This window comes from Pseudonaja textilis, chromosome 2, assembly GCF_049901715.1.
Source record: "Pseudonaja textilis isolate UNSWEBS1 chromosome 2, rPseTex1.2, whole genome shotgun sequence".
In the NCBI taxonomy this organism is placed as follows: Eukaryota; Metazoa; Chordata; class Lepidosauria; order Squamata; family Elapidae; genus Pseudonaja; species Pseudonaja textilis.
Genome location: NC_141991.1, coordinates 198,342,110 through 198,358,940, shown reverse-complemented (window position 1 = coordinate 198,358,940; position 16,831 = coordinate 198,342,110). Strand labels below are relative to the sequence as shown.

The window sequence follows — 16,831 nt, the reverse complement described above, 5'->3', positions numbered from 1 at the left end:
TCGCTCTAAATCTCCTCAAGCCTGAAGCGGCCCGGCCCTCTTTCCGCGCGCGCATTGGCTGCCAAGGCCCGAGGGCGGAGCCGGCACTAATCCACGAAAGAGCGTGACTCCCGATCCCGTGATGCTCAGAGGTACTCCGACCTGTTGGGGATGAGGTGAGGGGTGACGTGACGGGGGTTGTTGAACGGGGGTGGGTGGCGGGGTAGGGTGTCCTGCGACTTCTGGAGAGGAAAAAAAAAACTCAGCTGAAGAGGCGGCGCCCCCAACTGGGCAGCTGATTCTCAGGAGGCGCTCCTTTTTTGGAAACGCAAATGATGAAAGCTGACCTTGCAGAGCAAATGATCGAAAACATCTGAGTGCTTTCACCCCCCTCGTAAAGTTCAGGCCCTCCATGTTCTCCCCGCCCTCCTCTGTGCGTGAATGTGGGCCCCCCATGCTCCCCCTGCCCCCTGCGCATTTCCTTCCCGAGGCGTAGAGAGATGCTGGTAACTAAGGAACTCCTTTCTCAAGTCCTTGGCTTCCTAGGCCGGGTTGTAAGGGGCTAGTTGAGAGTCGTAGGAAATGTTTTACCGGCCTGCAACGCATCGTCGTTGTGTTCAGATCAAATGATCCATCTCTTCACAAACGCTTTTTTCCTCCTAGTTTCTGGGTCTGGAAGGGTGCTGTCCTACTATACAAATTATATGCCTGTTAGGGCTTCTCTGATGCAATCTCGGATCTTAAATTCTATAATAGCAGGATTTTTTTTTTAACTGTGGAGGACTAGGGGTCATTCATAAGGGAGGGAAGGAACGTGCTGGGTTTTTATGTTTTCTGTTGGAAGTTAAATCCCATCTCTCTCCTAGGAAAATGAAATATTTTAGGCAGAATATTTCCCCTGAAAAGGCAGAATATGTCCCCTAAAAGAGAAGTAGAAACTCAGAAACAGAAACTCACTTCAGAAGCAGAAGCTCACCCCCACCTTTGTTTAATGGGTAGGCCATTAAGGGCTGGGCCAGAGTATTCTACATAACAAAGCCCTCTATCCATCTCACCACATGGCCTGGGAAGATTGCATCATCAGCACTCAGGGGAAGCCTTGGGGTTCAGACAAAGCCTACAAAGTTAGATAAGACTCCTGCCCCTGGGATTCTGACAGCCAATGGGATACATTCTTAAACAGGAACAGGAAACACTTAGGTGGGGCCCAATAGAGGGTATAAAACTAAGGGTCTTTCAGCATCTTGCCCCTTTTTCTTCTTTTCCTTCACCTAACATCTTGAAGCATGCGATCATCCTTTTCACTTTGGAGCTCCAAGTCATATGGTCCTGTCCACTATTAAACCATCTTTCCAAGCAATCACCATGTTTCCATTATCTTTCTTCTCCACTTGGAACTGAGCCCAGAAGGATAATTCTTTCAACATTTCTTTTCCTTTGAAAGCTACTTCATGTGTTCTGACAGTTTCCAGGTTCTGGGTCTGATCCCTTATATCAGTGGCCCCCAACCTTTTTTGTGCCACTTCCCGGTACTGGCATCACAAAATCATCTGCGGCCCGGTACCGGCATCAGCATGCATGACAAGGCAAGGCGAGCCGAGCGACCGGCCAGCCAGCTGTCCCTCGCTTCTCCCCGCCACCTTCAACTCCTCCTTTGTACCTTTGTCGATGGGCTTCGCTTCGGGATGGCTTCGGGATGGTCGCTCAGCTCGCCTTGCCTTGGGTGCTGAAAGAATCCTCGCACCTTAGTTTCGTTCGAAGCCCCCCCCCTTTTGATGTAACTAAGGCACGAGGATTCTTTCAGGACCCAAACGCCGCTTTCCAACCGGAAAAGCACCCGGAAGCACTTTCTCGTCAAACAAGATGGTGCCCAGCAAATTGGCGGCCCGGTAGGAAATGTTCCACGCACCGGTACCGGTCCGCGGCCCAGTGGTTGGGGAGCCCTGCCTTATATAATGTAACCTTTGGGGACCCAGAAAGGGCCCACCACATCACCCATCCTGGAGCCATTGAGATGAGCCATTAAAACCTGGCTCTGTTCCCAGACCTTGGATTACATGGAATAATGATCCCTTTGTGTAATGTTCTTTTTTTTTAAGCAGGTTTTTTTTCCTCCCAGACTGTCATTGGTATATTTTGGGTTTTTACTGTGATTTGAAAGGTGGTGGTGATGGTGGTTATACATTTAATAAACAACCAAATATGTGGGAACAAATGTGATTATTCTACAAAGGCAACATAACACGTTTTGCTACCTGAGATTAAAATCAGGATAATGCCTTTTTCCAAAATAAGCCTCGATTTGCACTGTATGCTAAGCTTTGATGTAGTGTTTAGTTTGAGGCTACCAAGTTCTGCAAGACCAGCCAGTGGTAGTTCATGCACATCTATGTAAAACCACCCATTCTCAGACTGATGGCTGTAAGATTACAATATCTGGAACCTACTCCTGAGTAAGCATTTGTTGTGCTGTAATTCTACAGTCCAATTTGCTTTTGATAGCTTTATTTTTGACTTAGTACATCATGTCACAGAGCCCAGCTGTAGATGAATGACATACTTATGCGTAGAAGCATGGAAGACTATAGCAAGCATTTTCCATCATATCAGTGCTTTGAATATTTAAGTATTTTTTAAAATACTGTTTAAATGGCACTGAAAATGAGAAAGGAATATCTGCACATTGCCTGTATTTAAACTGGAATCTTCATGTTAAAACCAGTCTGACAACATTCACATTAGCCTGTCTGGTGTAATGGTCAGAATGACTGGAAGCTTAGGATTCAAGTCAGTTGTGAAATTTACTGGGTGAGAAAGCAGCAGTCATTTTTTAAAGGTGTAGCTTACAGGTAGTCCTTGATTTACAACAGTTCAGTTAGTGACCATTCAAAGTTACGACAGCACTGACGAAAGTGACTTAGGACCATTTTCACACTTATGACTGACTCGTATTTATGATGGTTGCAGTTTCCCAAGGTCATGTGATCCTCTTTTCCTACCTTCTGACAAGTAAAGTCAATGAGGAAGCCAGATTCACTTAACAACCATGTTACTAACTTAACAACTGCAGTGATTCACTTAACAGCTGTGGTGACAGAAGTCATAAAACAGGGCAAAATTCACTTTATAAATGTCTCACTTAGAAACAGAAATATTGGGCTCAGTTGTGATCAAAAGTAGAGGAGTACCTGTACTTCACTGGGTTGTTGTAAGGATAAAATGGTAGACGGACAGCAGTTTAGGTCATCTAGTGCTTCTTGGACAAAAGATGGGCCAAAAATAAAAACAGTAAATTATAAAATACATGGAATATAAGTGGCCTTGGTACATTAAAATTTGGGGATTGTATGATGTTTTAAACTGTCTCTACTGGTTCTCTACTAATCAATGTAGGGATTTCTATTGAATAATCACATTCTTAATTGGTGATATAAATGATTCATTTAATACAGTGGCCCCCAACCTTTTTTGTGCCGCGGCCCGGTACCGGCATCACAAAATCATCCGCGGCCCGGTACCGGCATCAGCACGCATGGCAAGGCGAGCCGAGCGACCGGCCAGCCAGCCGTCCCCCGCTTCTCCCCACCACCTTCAACTCCTCCTTTGTACCTGTGTCAATGGGCTTCGCAATGGCTTCGGGACAGTCGCTCGGCTCGCCTTGCCATGTGTGCTGAAAGAATCCCCGCGCCTTAGTTTTGTTCGAAGCCACCACCACCCTCAATGAAACTAAGGCGCGAGGATTCTTTCAGCACCCAAACGCCGCTTTCTACCCGGAAAAGCTCACCGGAAGCACTTTTTCATCAAAACAAGATGGCGGCGCCCAGCAAACCGGCGGCCCAGTAGAAATTGTTCCATGGACCGGTACCGGTCCAGGGACTGGTGGTTGGGGACCCCTAATTTAATGGACAAGTTACAAGATCAATTATAGAACAAATTTCTGTTATTCTATCCATTGAATGACAGTACATTTAATAAATAATAATTTATCCCCATAATGCTTTCAATTTCAGGATAACAAAGATTATAGAGTAAATTAGTTGTACTCTTAAATTTGCCAGTGTTAAATTAATGAATCGTTCATAATCACCTGATCTCTGAAATCATGTGAGAGTTTTAGCTGATTTTAGGGATGATTGAATTTGCCATGTATAAATTAGTTTAAAGAGATTAAATGCAAATCTTTTTTTAAGAATAGGTAATTGTTGAAGGATAGCTAATTGTTAAAAAGAGTAGATAATCAAACAGATAGCTCTGTAGTTCAGGAACTGATACTATTCAACTCTTTTAACAATTTGAATATTTTTTGCACCTAGAATCAAAGATTCTTTGGAAAGGTTATTTGTGTATGTGTTTCTACAGGAGTGCTAAAGATAATATAGTAAGGACTGATACTTATTTGTATGGAAAAAAAACAGTTTCTGATACCTCTTATAGACAATACGATTTGACTAATACTTTCTGCCCACATACTTGGAAGTTGGTTCTAGCTTATATGAGTTTTTTTAAAATCCTTAAGTTTGATTTTCTTTCCCCCTCTCCATATTATTCAGAAATAGAAATCATCTTCTTGTTTTTACCTTGTATAAATATTTTTTTTGCATAATATGGTAGAACTGTAAAAAAAAAAAAAAAGCACAGTGATTTGCTTCTATCCAGAATGTAGTTTATTTCCTAAGAACCCAGCATAGAATTGGGCTACCTGTTAACAGATCCAAATGTGGCTAGCATATTCTGAAGTGATTTCTTTGCAGTATTAACTGGTTGTTCTAAGCAACAGTGACTTATAGGTAGCAGTGCGATGCATTAAGCATTTAAAGTTGCACTGCATTGATTAAATTACTGAATTGATAAAATCACAAACTTCATCTTACCATGGCTATATTTTAATGTAAAGATAATAAAAACAATTCCCAGTCTCATTGTTTTGAAATTACAAAAAGAGACTTGGAGGGTAATTAGGAGCTTTGATTGACATTTTGTAGGTGTCCAAAAGCTGCAGTGAGTGTATTGTTATGCAAAGTGAGTAGAAACAATTATCTTCCTTTACACAGGGACAGATTTCTTTGTGCATACAGTACTTCAGGTTAGTTTAAATTGTTACATGATAGTTTTAATAAGCGTTCTACTTCAGAACAATGTGAAACCATAATGCCAATTTCTAACAAAGTCAAGATGACTCTAAAAACTGCAGAAAAGAGATTTGATGCCCCTGGGCTTCAGACTGAAAGATGAAGGAATTAGCACCGTGGTTTGGTCATAAATGTACACATACTCATTCCTAAGGATTATAATCCCAGTTCATGTCTTCTTTGGTTCTTTTCCAATATCAAAGAAAATTCCACATGAGATTGTTTCATGGTTCATTTGTTCCTGTGTTTGTTTTTATATGGGCTCTCCTCATTCAAAATATGTACAATAAGAAACAAAATTCAGAATATAGCGGTAAAGAAAAAGGCACATACTCTAATCATACAAGGTCACATCTGACTTTGTATTTTTACTAACTGTAGCCAGCTGATAAGAGAGTAAATTGCTGACTAACTAGAAGTGAAATGCAATTGCCATTAAAAGATAAAATATCACTTGAGACTTAAACTCAGTGAAGATGTGGATATAACCAACTGGTTTTCTAATGTTCTTCTGGATGATGTTCACCATTTTCAAGTGTTCTTTTTTGATTATTTCTTATAGTTGTTAGACATTAATTTAGATCTTCTAAGTAAAACCAGGTCTGAACCTGCTTAAATTATTTTTTAACTTTTTTTAGTCAGATGTTCAAATAATAGAATCATAAGGCTTGGTGGTCCTATTGTCTAATTTTCTGCCCAAGGAAGAAATTCTCATACCCATTTCAGATGAATGTTGTTGAATTTTTTCTTTAAAACCTCCAGTAATGGGACATCCACCACTCTGGGAGGCAAGCTGTTTCATTGCTCAATTGTTCTTACTTTCAGGAAATTCCACCTTATTTCCAGGTTTGTTTATTTATTTATTTCCTTCTGTTGAGTTTCTAACCATTGCTTCTATTGTGACATTCTCTACAGACACTCCAGGATCTGAATTAGGGAGTCTTTCCCATTATCTGGTGTGAACAACAAGAAGGAAGTTAGCAAAAATGGAAGGATCAACCATTTTCTTGTTTCATACAAAATCATGCACAGTGGATCAGAACAGATTTAAATTTCATTCTAATGGAGTTTTCTGTCACTAATGAGGAACTGTCCTTTTTGTACTGACTCAAAAGGATATCCACTGGTTTCTGTGAGGCTTACCTTCGAATGTCCATCGGATTGCACTTTAAATCTTTATTTTGAAGTCTAAGAAAATCACTCGGCACTTTGGACAATCTTTAATTCTCCATCTCAGCACACAACAAATATAAAGCAGGATGTGTGGTTTACAGGAAAAAGGCACATACAGATGTTCTTTCTATGATGTCTGCCACAGCTTTATATCTGCCATTCTGTGTACCTGGTTCCTGTTCAAATTGAGCTTGACTGTGCCAGCCATACGGTTTTTTTTTTTTGGCAACCTTACAGTTAACTTCCACTGGCTGTTGGCAAGGCAGGAAAAATTCATTTATTTTTAAACGTTGGACCAGTTGCCGTGATTTAAACTTTTTAAATACTTTTGGCTTGGATAATTGAACATTCATTTTTGTTCTTCGTTTCATTCTTTGGACACCCCTCCTAAAAAGAATAATTGCACGTTTGCTATTGAAGAGGCTTTCTAAAGCTTTGGTCAGCAACTTGAATTCCTAACAGTCCCTAAGAAATCAGATCTTGGTAGCGATACCAATACCGTCCTCAATGAAGGCAAGAGTATTGTGTGTGCAATTACATCTAAAGTTAGATTGACTGTTACTGTTACTATTTATCTAGGAACACTTTGTCCTAAAAATCAAATATATGTTGTGTATAAAACAACAGAGTTAGTGCTACTGTAAATAGAGCAGAACCGGTAGTGGGTTTTTGACAGATGCAGAGGGAACAAGCTAAGATGTTAAGCTTGGCGTGAAAAGAAAACTTTTCATTGTAAAATGATCCTAAGCATCGTCTGTGAAATATCACATTGTAGGTCTACCTGAGCTTGTATTTTCTGTATTAAACACATAGTGATCTTTTGTATTGTTTTTAAGAAAGAATGTAAAAAATGACCTTAATTTTAACCGTGGTAAAAAGACCAAGAGATTGAGACGAGAATGTATTCTCTTCCTTAATTATATGTATAATTTGCAGGGATATATATTGCAGGAAGGTGGACAATAAGAAGATGAGTTTGATTTCAAAATTAGAGATAAAATATTAATAGCTTATACAATGCTGATGAACTACTCTGAAAATGTAAATAATCTGCAAGCTCTAGTAACAAAAATGAACAAGCACACTAAAAAAGAGAGACTAAGATTAAATATAAGAATACCAAATTCATGACAAAAGATACATCCACCAACCTTAGAGCTGGCAATGAAGATATTGAAGTTGTTGAATAGTTTCTGCCTTTTAAAATTGACTATCAACAATAAAGGAACCATGAATCAAGAAATATACTACAGATTAGCGCTTAGTAGATTAGCCATGAAGGCTTTGGAAAATATATTCAGATGATGATTCAGTGCCTATAGCCACAAAGATCCAGAAAGGCAGACATGATTTTCTCTATAGAAGTGGAAGTTGGACTTTGAAGAAGCAATAAAGAGTATTGATTAATTTTGAATTTTGGTGTTGGAGAAGAGTCCTGAAAACAATAGCAATAGCACTTGGACTTATATAATGCTTTAGTTTACAGTGCTTTACAGCCCTCTCTAAGCAGTTTACAGAGTCAGCATATTGCCCCCAACAATTTGTGTTCTCATTTTACCCACCTCAGAAGGATAGAAGGCTGAGTCAACCTTGAACCTGGTGAGATTTAAACTGCCAAATTGCAGCCAGCTTACAGTCAGCAGAAGTAGCCTGCAATACTGCACTCTAACCATTGTGCCACTGAGCCTCAAGTGTCATAGATAGCCAAGAAAATGATCAAATGGATCATTGAACAATTAAACCAAGCATTTTCACTGAGGCATAGATAACCAGGTTTAAATTATCATACTTCAGACACATTATATGAAAATCTTTCTCTTTGGAAAACTATATATAATGCTGGGAAAGCTGGAAAGAGAAGAAGATGATGACTAGCAACATGTAGATGGACTCAATTACTGAATGCACTGTTGGAAAACCTGTAGAGGCAGATCTTTCTGGAAAAACTTATCTATGTGTCAAAGTCAATTAAGTGAGTTAACAATAAACTCACCTAAATTTATTATGTTTGAATAATCTACAGAACTCAGTAGCTCCATATTACAACCTCCAACTCAGGGCTCCTAGCCTTGAATGTAGTTCAAGGCTATGTAGTTCATGGAATGTAGTTCATGGAATGTAGTTCTTACAGAAAAATTGGTCTGTATTAAAATGCTTAAGATGGGTGGGAAATCCACAAATAATGGGTGTCATGCTGGCCTAGCATCTATTTTGTACCTCCTCACAAAATAATACAATACGACTGAACTTTTCTGATAATGAAATGTGCTCTTTTTTCATGAAAGTGCAAAACTCTACACCAGCTCCTCCAAGCAAACTAAAGTGGGGCTGAAAATACTCAGTTCCATTTCCAAGACTTCTTTCCTGAAATTTGACTTCAGTTTGTCATATTTATCTCCTGCCATTTTTTTATTCATTCAAACCTCAGCTGCTTTGAAGAATGCATTTTAATGGATCAAATTTAGATTTGGTATTTCTAATGAATAATAACAATAATTAAAAATGTGAAATTCTTGATTGATATTCGGGATCTGTTAAATTGCTGAAATTGAGACTCCTGCTGAATTAAATCTTGCTTAACCCATTAAGTTTCTTTTTCATCATCATAATGAGTAGGTATTAAAAACCTGCATTAAAAACTCCACAAATTATAAATGCCTTTTTCTGCAGAAATTCACCACTTGTGATTGGAATTAACCGTGAGTAGAAGGAGGCAGTTAACTTTGTCAAATGTGAATACAGCTTTTAGAATTGAATTATTGGATAGAATTGTAACCAACTAAGGTTACAGTGACATTACTGCACATGTTGAAATTTAAAAAAAAAACAAACTTTATCTTGTAGAAGTTGTCCTTCATGTGAGAAAAGACATTCCTGTATGTTTGAAAAGCTTTCCTCTTTTCATATCACCAACTATTCCAGTCACAAGTTTTGACAAGTAGCAAAACAACAGAGTGATGTAACTGAATGCTCAAATTCCAGGTTTTTTCAAAGTCCAAGTTTTTTTTAAACTTTTGACTATTAATTCACTCCAGGTAGCATGTGTTCAATGAGCTATCAGATGCGCAACAGATAACTGTCTCTCTGGGGCCTCTTCAGTCAAGTGACAGGGGTCAGGAAAGACAAGCTAGTTGCTTTCTTGATTGTTTATCACATTGTTCAGATCTTTGGTCTTGCAAAATATTTATTTTTACTCTTTCCCTATCACATGTTGTACCTTTACTTCACAGTGTCCTCCTTTTGTTTAGTCAGCTAGTCATTTATCTCCCTAACCAGCTTATAAGAGATAAATTCAGTATTTTATTTTCCAGTAAATAAATGATAGGATAATATGTTTAGCCTGTTTCTTTCCAGTCACCAACCCTGGTCAAAGAATCCTCTATTGCCTTTGATGTTTTTGTTAATCCTGGAAGTATTCTGGAAGTAGTTGAAAGGGAATATAAAACATAAATGTTCTCTCTGTGCTAGTACAGCAATTTTGCTAATTTAAAAGAGTTTAACTAACTCTGAAGATGTGACACCAAATTAAAATTTTCCCTTTTTTCTTTATTGGTGTCTTAAAAATTCTCATTAAGAAGATTTAATGATTACAGAATATTATGTTCCTTTATTATTAGAGTCATGGTTGCGCAATGGTTAAAATGCAGTACTGCAAGCTACTTCTGCTGCCTGCAACTTGGCAGTTCGAATCTCACCAGGCTCAAGGTGATGACTCAGCCTTCCATCCTTCTGAGGTGGGTAAAATGAGGACCCAGATTGTTGGGGGCAGTATGCTGACTCTGTAAACTGCTTAGAGGGGGCTGTAAAGTGATACATAAATCTAAGTGCTATTTCAGGCAAACTCTGCCCCACAACTGGAGTTCGATCCTGACCAGCTTCAGGTTGAGTCAGCCTTTCATGATTCTAAGACCGGTAAAATGAGGAGCCAGATTGTTGGGGACAATATGCTGACTCTGTACACCACTTAGAGAGGGCTGTAAAGCACTGTGAAGTGGTATGCAAGTCTTATTGCTATTGCTATTAAAGATGTCTAATAATTCATTCTCATTTCTAGTCCTTTGAGAGATCTGTTTTACTATCTTAGATACAAGTTTAAGAACATGGCTTCCCTAAAACTTGAACATTTAGAACTGGGGTCCCCAAACCCTTTATTCAGCAACCCTCAAATATTTATTATGTTACATGAGATTACTAATAGGTAGTCTCATTGGGGTTTTTGATATTGACCACTTTGGGGAACCCTACTGTCATGTTTTGGAATAAATGGATCTGGAATTTTCCATATTCTAGGTCTCTCCTCACTTTACCTTTTAAAAAAATGAATGGGTTGTTTTACTTTTATAGAAGATAGATAGCCTAGAAAATTCTTAGAAAACACAAATAGCCCATTGTCCTGGGACTGGGGAAAGGGGCTCTCAGCTTGTTAAGGGGCAATGTCCCCAGTTGTGCCTCTTGTATTAGCTATTTGAATCCTCTTGTCTTTTCCCCGTTATAGCAGAGTGAATGAATATTCATAATGTATTTTCAAAATTCCAGATTTGATCACAAGCTCTCTTAACACCGAGTTTCTCTGCATTATTCTTTTTTTTTTGTAAATTTTTTTGTCATATAAAAATCATTTTGTGACAGACAGACATGAAGGTCATAGGGCAAAAGAAGAAGGTTATCAGGCAGCTTGCAAAGGAGATAAAAATTGCCGATGCTAATTTATACAGCCTTTCTTAAGACCGCTGCAGGTGCTAACCTGGGCTGCAAAAATCCAACAACTTCAGAAAATACCATCTCTTCCTTGCCAACGAGTGGCATTTGGATGTTTGTGTAGATGAACAATTCCAGGGCTTCTGTTCTCCCTTCTTGTAGTAGTTAACCTAAAAGTGGACTTGGATAAGGCAGCCTTTCCTTTGGAGGATGAAATAACAAATACTGCACCTTTGCAAATAGAAAGCTCAGGGCATATGCTCCAGGGCATATGCTAAAGAAAAGCAAGAAATTACAAGCTTCCAAAGTAGATAACAAGTACTTGATTGCATAGAAAACTCTGGTCTTGGCATATTTTGAGTTGCCAGATATCTGAACCAGCAAGGGAGGACATGGCCAATTGGAAAGGAAGAGCTAAGGGTTTCATTTTCATGGTATCCATAACAAAAAATACTGTAAAGTGAAAAGCTGGAAAAAAGAAGAAGAAAATAAGAAAAAAATTATTTCTTCCAGCAACAGAAAGACTGGTTTTCAAATCAGAGCATTTTCTCAAAATATCTTTATTTTCAAGAACATATGATAGTGAGAATACAGAACTGACAATAACATGTTTTCCAAATTTCACCATAGAAATGAGTCATTACAGATCACAGCAATCATAGATTTGAAGGGCCTGGATTGAAGCCAATTGCTGGAATTGGAAAATAGGTGGAACATCTCCTTTTGCCAGAAGACTGAAAACCCTAGACATCTTGAACTCCAGCGGTTGTGTTTTTATTGTATTTGCACAGCCATCTTGGTATTGCAGTGGGAAATTACTTTCCATAGCTGCTTTTGTTTTTTAAATTTGTTTTTGATGAAGTTGGAAATCCAACAAACCACATTACACCTTAACAGAACATGCAGAGTCAACTATGGTAGTTTATAAAATCATTAATTATAGCTAAGCACAATGCTGAATTTAACCAGCTGGGTTTTTTTCTTTTACAAACTCTGGTTAAACTAACTTTGGTTAATATTGCGGCATTCCAAGGTGTCCATGTGCCAAGGTTTTGCATCATGCTTTACTTTTAACCACATTAAATTAGAAATGATTATTTCAATGTATTCAGAAACAAAGTACTGTAAATTTCTCTGAACGCAAATAAAAGAAACAAACAGCCATTCTAAACATATTTTACAAGTTCTGTTTAAGGAAGGAAGCACTAACTAGGACAATAAGCAAGTTCAAGATTTCTCAAATCAAGTTAAGAAAGTTACTCCATGCACCTATGAAGGAAGCTGTCGTGCACAAAAGCTTCTATCTTTCAGTAAAATGTATTCATTTGAACAGATGCTCCAAGACTCTTTGTGATCTATGGGTTTGCACAAAATCAAGAGAAATGCTGTAGTTTAACTGAAGATGGAAAATTATAAATATTCAAATGTTGCTATGACAGCCTGAAGGCCTCCCTACCAAAGCCTTTGATGACAATGCACAATGAAGCACACTGCCAATTTTAGATATTTCTGCAGAAGGGGCTTTTAGAATCCCATCTGCTCTAGAAGTCTTTGAAATGAAAGAGATCCCTCAGCCACTACATGGAGCCAAATATATATATGTTTCTTCCTGTGCCCAAAATTCCCTATGGATATATATATATATATTCCCTATATATTCCCTATATATATATCCATAGGGAATTTGGGCACAGGAAGAAACACAGTAGAATTTGGGCACAGGAAGAAACACCAAATGCAGCACTACAGTCAGAGACAGGTTAATTACAGACAGGTCTGGTTTTGGAGATGACTGTTCTATCCAGACTGAAATCTGTAATTGCTCCAAATGACCTGATTCCACTAATTGAAGTAGCAGGGGGAAAAAAGATGGAAATGCCAGCTATGATCATGGGATGGAAAGCTGCCACTTTCTTTTGTGCTTTGCATACAATTCTGACCTCCATTTTCATGGTTTTGAAACACACATGTATGTCCCTCGGCTGGAAAAATAAAGTCAACTCCAGGTAATGGAGAACCTATAAATAAGCTTTAGGTGATTGTTTTTTTTTCCTTTTTTGCTTTTCTTCAGAATTTACCATTTTATTTAGATTCAAAAGGTCTTCAGCTAGTAGAAATGTCTGAAGAACAAGTGTCTGAAGAGAGAAGATGAGAGTCTGGCCCTTTCTAAGGAGACACTAAAGTGTTTATCTCTCTAATCATACATGGCAAATGTGCCACTGAGCCTTTACATGGGATACTTAGAAATGCTCTGTGACTTTTTCGCAGAGCATTTCCTCTCAGGAATTAGTATTATAGATTCTCCCAGACTTGATATCAGTTGTTCTACCAGATGTTCCAGGATGGAGACTTTGAGATGAAAGAGATCCCTCAGCCACTACATGGAGCCATATATATATATATCCATATATATATATAACTTTAGAAAAAAATCAGATTAGCATACCTGTATGCAACAGGTTAGCCAAGTGTCATGATTTTTGCATGTGCCAATCATTGGCTGGTAGTGGAAGATTCTGAAGTTTTTTTATGGCTATTTGGTTTTAATGCAAAAGTTTGACACACAGACATGCACACACTCACATATGTAGATACAGATATTCCTCAATATCTGTGTAGTGAATTTTGCTCCATCTTACGACTTTTCTTGCCACAATTAAGTGAATCACTGCAGTTGTTAAGTTAGTTACACGGTTATTAAGTGAATCTGGCTTCCCCATTGGCTTCGGTTCTAAGGAGATTGCAAAAGGTGATCACATGACCCTGAGACACAGCAAAGGCCATAAATATGAGTCAGTTGCCAAAGCATCTAAATTTTTTATCATGTGATTGCAACGGTTGTAAGTGTGAAAAACGCTCATAAGTCACTTTTTTCAGTGACATTGTAATTTTGAACAGTCATTAAATGAACTGTTGTAAGTCGAGGATTATCGGTATATATGTACATACATTTTGTTGCCAAAATCCCAGTGGGCCTTGCCTTTTAAGGAAGGAGGTGTGTGTATAAAGCCAGAGAGTAAGCAATGGAGTTTTATTAGACAAAGGTAGAATATTTGGAGGCATCCATAGCTGGCTTTATTGCAATAGTTTCAGCGGAAGATGGAAAAGCCTGGGAAAAAAGGATGTAACCTTAGGGAAAATATTTTGCTAGCATTAAGGCCTGTTCTTCATTTTCATCCAGCTTGCTGAAAGTGCAGATTTTGGCCAAGGTCTGAAGGTGTGGCTCTTATTGAGTCACTGAATCAGATGCTTACATGGGAGGCAGTTCTTAAACCCGAATGAGTAAGGCCCTCATAACCATCTGCTGTCAAAAAGCTCAACCAACTTAGTAAACAATTTTATCTGTGGCCTCCTTTTGTTGCTGATATTGTATTTCTTTCTTTGTCTTCAAGTATTATCCACAAGGAAAGGCCAGGGCGAGACCAATGTGGCACATGACTTGCAACACATTTATTCAGCATCTTATGACTTTCTCTCAACATCTTCCCCTCACCCTATAATTCCCAAGGTAGAATTAACCTGGTTACTTGCAGCAGTCCATGGCATGCTAGGTTCTCACAAGGTGAAGTAATCTAAGATGTTTAGAGTCAAATGTTAAAGAAGAAAGCAAACAATAACCAATCTACACTTTCTGAAGAAGACTAGCATGGAAAGTGGAAATCACATTTATTTAACTCACAATGAGACTTGTTTGATTTTTAGTGTCCAAAAGGAATTGAAGGACTACCGCTAGGAATGGTTTAATAGATTCTTGAGTAGAGGATTGGGCAGGATTATCTATAATGTCTGTACCATCTGACTAGAGATATGAATATTCAAATCTGAAGCGGAGAAAATGATTTGCATTTGCTTTTGGACACAACTGAATGGATCACATCATAATAATCTTGGCATCTACTGAAAAAATCCATTTCTTCTCCCAGTTGTGTGTGTGTGTGTGTGTGTGTGTGTGTGTGTCTCATTATTTATTTATTCAAAACATATCATCAACCATCTTATACTAAACTCTTGGGCAGGTGTGGGATTCTACTGGTTCCGACTGGTTTGGGCAAACCCCTTGATCAGCTGGCTCCGAACCTGTTTGCTGTGATGAGCATGTGGGCCCACCGGCCCACCCCTGCCCTTTCCTGTGCCTTATTTCCTTTGTTTAGAGCACAGCTGATTTGCGCAGCAGAGTGGTTTACTGCTCCTCAGCAGTTTGAGTCACAGACGCTGAAGTTGAGGGTAAATATGGGCTTTTTAAAAACGCGAAGAGCGTGATCACCAAACCGGTTGTTATACCTGTGGAATCCCATCCCTGCTGGCACACTCAGGGAAATATGCATTTTAGAGGAGGTATTAAGGGGGAAGGGGTGACAGCGAGTTTGCTTCGAAATATTGGCAGTACCTTTGTTCTGAAGCTGAATAGTTTATGCTTCTGTATTTTGTGATTCTTGGTGGCAGCACCTAAGACCTTAATCTAAAAAAAAATTAAACTACATTGCAGTATTTGAATATGGTTTCTGAAAATGTGTCCCCAATTGCAAAGACTTGTAAGGAAATAATTATTACTGTAGTAAGTTATTCATGACAGTAGAGCCAAGTTACTAAAACTTAGACTTTCAGTCATATATGTAAAAATTTTAAGGGGAGGGAGGGTCTAGAATCTAGATAGACTGAAATTCTCCCGAAGTCCAGGTTAATTCAGGAAACTCTTCGAATAATTTTAATCTAGTTGTATGTTGGAAGGTTAAATAGAGGAAGTGCTTCCTTGGGATTTGTGTCAAAGGTATTTGTTTCTAATTTAGCACCACACCTAGATAATGATGCATTGAGGGGTAAGTCATTCCAATTAATAGGTTATCAGCTCCAAACTGGTTAGTAAAGTTGTTGTTGTTGCAGTTATGTTGATGAAAAGCTTGTACTGTACGCATGCATTCTCTAATAATAATTATACATTGCCTTTAGTGAGAAATGTGATTTAAGAAATAAATGTGGTAGAGTTACATATTTGAAAAAAAGGAGTACATAGAAGACGTCATTGTTTTAACTAACATTTCCCATGGTGGAAGATGTATTCATGCAGATGTTTACATCTTGCTTTTTATTTGAAAGTCATAACTGTAACATTGTTGGAACTTAAAAGACAACTGGCCCAAAGGCATCATGGTCTAATGGTATCTTGATTAATGATAGGATCCAGAATCTAAAAATTAACCCACATGTTGATGTATATATGTATGTGTATATGTATATATCTATACATGTAAGATACTAAGACATGATGTGTTCTTAGTTTGGCTCCCATTAGCCTGTTTTCTTCTGAAATGTTCCTTTTAAAAATGCTTGTTTCTAGCCTGATAAAAATGGGTGTGGAGGTCACAGAGATGTATAATGTCACAGATATTAGACTTGTTTTTCACTAACAATAATCATGGCCATAGATTCAACATAGGCTGCTGAATCTATCTATCTATCTATCTATCTATCTATCTATCTATCTATCTATCTATCTATCTATCTATCTATCCATCCATCCATCCATCCATCCATCCATCCATCCATCTAAAAGCAAAATACCACTCACGCACCATCACAAAATTTCCAGAACCTTAAAATCTACAAACTTGAAATTTGGCACATACGTTCTTTTTTGCTTCTAGGTGCTAACTAAGAAAGGATTTTTCAAAATGACCCTCAGAGCACTAGTATTTCATATATTATTATTAACATTCTTTGATACTAAGGATTTCTACTCCCCCTCCCCACCTGAAAAGAAATCTATTCCAAATGCAAAGCGCAAGCACAGGAGAGGAGTTTCAATTTGTTTTAGTTTCACAGCAGCAACCAGCTTTAGTACAGAACAGTTGAGC

At 38.3% G+C, this 16,831-nt stretch overlaps 1 long non-coding RNA gene across 1 annotated transcript; it reads left to right on the top strand.

Annotated features, from left to right (window-relative positions):
* Positions 1–91: 91 nt before the first annotated feature.
* LOC148127311 (uncharacterized) lies at positions 92–13,001 on the top strand. The gene is made up of 3 exons (XR_015742200.1): positions 92–155; positions 9,899–10,015; positions 12,659–13,001. It is a non-coding gene; the product is annotated as an uncharacterized LOC148127311 (long non-coding RNA).
* Positions 13,002–16,831: the final 3,830 nt, after the last annotated feature.